The sequence below is a fragment of the Symsagittifera roscoffensis genome, chromosome 6, assembly GCF_963678635.1.
Source record: "Symsagittifera roscoffensis chromosome 6, txSymRosc1.1, whole genome shotgun sequence".
NCBI lineage: Eukaryota > Metazoa > Xenacoelomorpha > Acoela > Convolutidae > Symsagittifera > Symsagittifera roscoffensis.
In genome coordinates, this window is record NC_087067.1 from 499551 (window position 1) to 506538 (window position 6988).

Genomic DNA, 6988 nt, shown 5'->3' on the forward strand with positions numbered 1-6988 from the left:
GACAATTGCCCCCACCCCGTTTTTAATTTTCTGTCTTCTTCATGTTTTTTTTTGGTTTCCCACAATTTTATCTATAACAACTGCAAAATACTTCTGCGATGCGAAACGCAAAATGAGACTGAACAAAAAGGACATCAAGTTGCAAGAATTGTCTACTGAGATGAGAACTTCCTTGATTTCCCGGCATTACGTCGCCAATCCGTGTTATTTCAATGCGTTTTAATATGGTATCGGATTCCATGGTTTTTGTCATGGATTCCGGGATTGGCCACAAAATCGGTGGTTTTAGCTGTCCCGGAATCCATGACAAAAGCTGGTCACATACAAACTGGTTTGAATTAGGAATCCACGGAATCAAAAATTATCAAAGAAAATGCGTGTGTTCCGGAATCCGGGACACACAATTTCTAGCCTTTTGGCACCGATTCCGCAAAAACCAAATAACACGGATTGGCGACGTAATGGGGTTGAGATGTTCCACTTGTTTTGACCGATTCGACCAGAAAGAGTTATGTTTCGACGGACTCGACTTAAACTGGCTATGTTTCGGCTATATATTTTTCAGATTCGGAATAATTTCAAAATGTGATATGATGATGTTTTTCACCACCAAATAGTATTATAATAAGAAGGTGAAAAATTTTCTGACCTGGCCTTAACTTATTTTTTGACTATTTTATCACGTTTTTTATTTTGAATGTGTCAAAAATCAGAAAAAAATTTAGTTCATCTTTTTAGTTCAATTTCAAACTTTCAAACATTTTAGTTGCTTTTTTGGCAAAACATTGCCTCTCGGATGACAAATATCAATCATGGGCAGCACATTTTTTGATTTCGACTAATTTTCGAGACTGTATTCGACCAAGTTTCGACCGCACTTTGTGTTCGACTTTTTGTTCGACTATGTATGATACAACCACACCTTGTGTTCCACTTTGTTCTCGACTATTGTTCGGCCACACTTTGATTTAGAATTTGTGTTCAACCCTGAATTGCAATAGTGCTTGAACATTTTTCGACTATGTTTAGAAATTGTGTCCGACAGATAAAGGGCTGTTTTCAACAACCGATTAAGGGTCCAACAACATCTGGGTGTTCGACCAAATTCGATCGAAGCAGAAATCGAACACCTCAACCCAGGTTTTTGAGATAAGATTTTGTAACTTTTGAGAGTTTTCGAAACAAAAAAATTCAAACGAGACAAAAAACACTTTTTCCACTGCTTTTCTCTCATAACTATGCTCAAGACACAACCCATGAAGGTGAATTCTCTGATTAAACCAAGCAGAACTTTTTACAAACTAGTATTCTTTGAGTTGTTTTCGCCGGCTTAAGAACTAAGAACCGGTCTGGTCCAACTCAGCCGGCAATTCATCGCGAGCGACATTTCGTAGCATTTGTAAAAAGCCACTAATCAAAACACAAGACAACTTGTAGAAGGCAACAATTAGTAAATCTAAAACATTTGATCAGATTTCAAAAAAAAATAGATGAAAGGGTTTAGTTAAAGAACAGAACTGAAATTGAGCGATACATCTTCAGGTTGCTTCAGATGCTACTTGTTGCTTAATGTTTTAGGAATTCAATTTATAAAGATAAAAGGTTTTCTCACATTGCTGTTTTGGTAGCATTTTTTCACCAATTTTTGTGGTTTGTTCTCCGATTAGTTTGTTCTCCGACATGCTTTGCTTTTTCTAAGCATTTAAAGGAAATTATGAAGGATCGCGTGAGCGCACCCATTGCCACCTTGAACGCCTTGTGTCGTCTTTTAATCGAACTGTTGGACTTCTTTTTTTATTTTTGCTTTTTTGTTCTCATTCCACATTGAAATGGGGAAATGACCAAGACGCCTGCGTCCTCGAATGTTGGTTCCAGCTCAAACTGATTTGTAATAACCGACACTGATTTGTAAAATCCGATAGAGATGACTCATCGCTTCTATTGAAAATTTCACTGCATAAAGCCGCTGCACTAATTTTGTAATCGAACTCAGGTATTAGTGCACATAAATTATTTTAGGAGCATCATTAGTGCCAATCTCGTTAAACTGGTGCCGATTCAATCTCTTGAGTTTAACGCCTAATGGTTTGAGCAAAATGGAAGAAACTTTTTTCTACACTGACTAAATTGAAGACCCTCTGAAAAATGTTTTTCAAAGCTTTCTCAAAGTCTACCTTAAACTGGACTTAGAAAAAAATCTTAGAAAAAAATTAGTTTTTGTATTGATGGAAAAGATATCATCTGTTTCTTTTTTATTTGGTTTCTAATTGAAACTTCTGGCAAACAATAGAACTTATTTGAATTTAGAGGAGCTCAATGAAAATTTAATTTTTTTTACATTTTTTTGTTCTGCGATGCTTCTGTTCGCTTTTTTCCCACTTAACTCAAAATTTTGATTTTCATTTGGAGCGTATTTTCGTTTTTGTTGATGTTTGTCACAATTTTCCTCTATAATTGGCATAAGCACAAAATCCATTTTTTCCAAAAAAAAAAGATGTTTTTAATGGAGGGTGTGGATATTCTGGGGTTGAGAATATCATGGTATCCCGCAGTTTTTGATCCTTCAAAATCCGTTAAAATTTGTTGTGTATCTTAGTCTGGAAACTGCAGAACAATCCGACAATTTTTCAATTTTTTCTGCAGATCTTAATAATCACCAGAAAAGCTTTTTAGCTCATATCACATCGAGTTTTTTAGGCGGCTAAATTGTGGCAAAAAGTTCATGTGCCGTAATTATTTTAGTTTCGTTCACTCCGTGACAAATTCCACACAAAAACTCAAATAAAGTCATCTTATTGGTATTTTATTTGACTATACTGCCCAAAATTTAACATTACTTAATGTTTGATATCGACAATACAAATTTATCAAACTTTTGTCAAAATTTTATCAAAATTTTTTTAACATTTTTTTAATTTGAGACCAGTTAAAAGACACTCGGAACATTCACGCGTTTGCCCTGATATGTGAGCAGACTTGCTATGCAAAAAATGGCTGAAAATTTTTTTTGTATATTTTGCAAAATTTATAACAGAAAAGTGGGTTCAATTCTCTATTCAGAAAAGCAGTGCGTGTAATTGTTGGAGGTATTACTCCAATGAGTGTGTTACTTAAAATAGCTTAGTCGTCCTCAATCATTTTATAAAGATCACTGTATGTGATAGCAATCAGCAACACAGTCAATTTCTAGTACTTCTATTTGTCCTATAAAAACAAAGAACTTTTTTATTTTTAAAGGAAAAATGAAATAATGACATCATAAGCGGATGGTGTGATCAATTTTCAGACTCAAATTTACGGTTTCAAAGCACAGCAAAATATTTGAAGGACTTTATGTTTTATTTTCAAAGTAAAGTCAATTTTTATAATGGCTGTATCTGTTCTAAAAACTATTATGAGGAAGTCCCCCAAAGGTACCTTTGCTTTTTTCTATCATATGATTTGGTTATTACAAATCTTTCAGAAAAAGTAAAAAGAAAGCAGACAATACAGCTTGCTTTGATTCCTAATTGGAAACATTCTTATTTGTTCAATTTTTAACTTCAACTTGGAAATCAACTGTTTAGCGATTTCAATCAATGACAATGTGATCAATTTCAATTGATCTAAAATGAATCCAACTCCAATTTTTCCATCTGAATAACTTTTCGCTTCTAACACTTAATGCATTTTTTTAGTTGACGTAAGTTTTTAAGGTAACCGTTATGTTTTTATCAGCTCTGTTTATTTTAAATCAGCGCCTTATTATTCAGAGGCCAAATTGAGTTTTTTTGAAGTGTAAGCGGATTCCGCAACAAATACGCTACCCGCACCGGAGTTCCATGGTGGAACCTGATCTAAACTACATTTTATGATTGGATAAATTAGATATTTTACCAATGTAAAGTATTTAATATTAACCAATCATGATCCATCTAACTAACAACCCACTTATTTGTAAGTGCTGAAATTACTTGTAATTTCAGCACCAGAGAGATTTGAATTTAACTTAGAAATTAGTTGCACTCTCCCGAGTACTTCAGCAGCCGCAATAAACCAGTATACCCTAGATCTATTGAGCCTAGCAGAGACTAGTTAAACAACCTGAGACTAGATAGTATAAGAGTAAGATTAGGATCGGTATTAGACTAAGAAGTTGCACGAATCTATCCGGCCGAAAATAAGATAGCGTGACGAGCAGACGGTGTACCCTATCCGAAATTACTCTATGAGTTATACACTCCAGTCATAACTCATCTGGTGCGACCATAAGTCTCGAACAAGACCTTAATAGATTAGAATTAACCAAAATAGATTAGAAATTAGACAAAAACATTTCCAAAATGTTATACGACAATAATTTAATCGAAATGTCTCTACGACTCAATAGATCAGAGCCAATATTCCGAACCATAACAGAACTACCCGGAATTGGAAGAAGACCTCGAACCAGAGACGACATACGACAAAGTAGAAACTTGCCATATAGTTATATGATAGTTCGGCAAAAGCCAGAACAAACATTTATATTTCGAATACTACTCGCAATGAATTTAGATTTCCATTTGCAAACATAAAACCTTGAAGTTAATCTTCAAAATCATTTCCGGCGCTAAACAAAATTAATAATATACAATAACGATTGATAAAAAGATCTCAGATTGTTTCCCTAAAACTCTGCAGTAATATATAAAACATGTTTGAAAAATATTTATTGGAAAATAAAAATAAAAATTAGTAGCATGACAATAAATGGTTAGTAATCATAAATCATCCTGTTGTTCCAGCTTCATCACCTAAAACATAACAGCAATCATAAACCCACTAATATCATAAAACACTAAATCTTTCCTTTACACAAATCTAAAATTTTATTAAAACTTAAATTCACTTAATTTTAAAATCAGATCATCAAGGCTTATCCTTGGATCTTAAATCATTTTCTATTTAATTAAATTTCAAACTTGATCATCAAGGCCTATCCTTGGATCAAATAGAACAACCTTGTTCTCCCCCACCCACTTAATTAGTGTCTAACGACCTCAAACGTCGATTCACTGTCCAACCCTTTCTAAAGACCTAAGACTAATAGAAATTTTTAAACAAAACTAATCATTCAAATTAGGATAAACAGTGAAGAACTTCGGTTATTCATCCTTCACTTGACCCCCCCTCTTACCAGACCCAGGATAAATTTTAGACTTAGTAAGTTTAAAATAGTATCTAACGAACTACTCGCGTTCTAATTATACCTGAACCTTGTGGATCGATTTACTATTCTCCAACCTTTGAACACAATCACTACCCCTAAGTAAGATTAAGTAAGTTAACACCTTAACTTATACTAGTCACGAGAAAGTAAAAATCATTCTTCGGAATAGATATACTTTTCTCTCCAACCCTGAACAAATAGACCCAGGTTAAGCTAACCAAAAAATCGTAAGGACTAACAGTTTAAGCAATTAGAATTCACCTAATACCCTTTTGCATCCGTCATCCTAAACCTTATGTCATTTAAAAACCTAGGAAATAAACAAACAATCGTTTTACACAATTGTGAAATAGATAACAAAAAATACGACCTTGTAATCACACCTCATACACAAACAGTTGGATATATTCGCACAAAACGACAAACACTAAAGAGAAAAATAATAACGAAACAAAGACAAATAACAAGAAAAAGATTTTCAAAAAATCGAAACGCATTTTCAGAATCAGAAACCAACAGTTTAGACGAACTTTATAAACTAAAAGAATCAATAGATAAAAATTGCCCAATTCACGATCAATTATATTTCTCTGACTCAGAAACAACTTCAAATTCATCACAAAGAGGAAAAAGAAGAATAAAAAAGCAGTATAAACACAAACCAGTACATTTATACAATTGGAATCAACCAATTCGACACATTAATAATTACATATTAACAGTCATCGAACAAAAAAATGAGTTCAACGCACACCCCAGGTGACGAAACTCCAGATGATGATGAAATCTTTCCTTTTATAGTAGACGCAACTACTGATAGAGGACAACATATATTTTGTAAAAATTTACTCTTAAATTTATTTGAACCCGGAATCAGTCCATGTAAAACAGAATTCCCAGATATAAAGATCAAAAGACAAACCATAGACCACTACCTAAAAGATATATGCAACATAACACAACAGTATGGAATCTACTCCATAGAATTCACCTCACCAAACCATAATCACAGGAAATATACAATTCAAACAGACGATCTTGATTTAGAATTTTCAAAAGTTTTTTCAGAATATATAAAAAGCATCCAATACCATAACTCACAAAGAGCAAACTCCATTTTCACTAATGAAGTTTTCGCAATAATATATAGTTATATTTCGATATTAGAAAACGAAATCCCATTAACAAATGTTTCACCGACAGAAACATCTAAACATTTAAGAGTACGACATGAAATCACACTACTCTCTAGTTATTTAAACATTATTAAAGAAAATTTCACGAAAGACGACGTTTCACAACATACCAAACACGATCTACAAAAAATTTTGGCATGGTTCATAATAGATTATTTCACACACAATATTGATTTAATTGCACAAGCAAGAAAAAATTTTAGACCCCAAAATTCGAATGATGATACCGCTATCACAGAACAATCAGATTATGTTTGGGACCCCCGAATGGTCTCATCCCGCATTTATAAGCTTTCCACAATCAGTCTCAAGTCAAGCAATAAGTACAATATCTTACATAAGAGATTATGTAAGAGTAATACCCTTAACCATTGATGCAACACCATTAAACTATAATACATTTTTACCCGATACACAAAATAATAGTTTAAACTCTACAGTCATACACAACGAAAACCTCAATGGAACTAGGAATCTTACTCAACAAGATATCCAGACACCATCACACTTCATAAATGAAGAAATTGTACACACAACAACTACACAACAAAGTATTTCACCAATACGCCCAAATTTGACAACACCAAGAAATACAAATCCA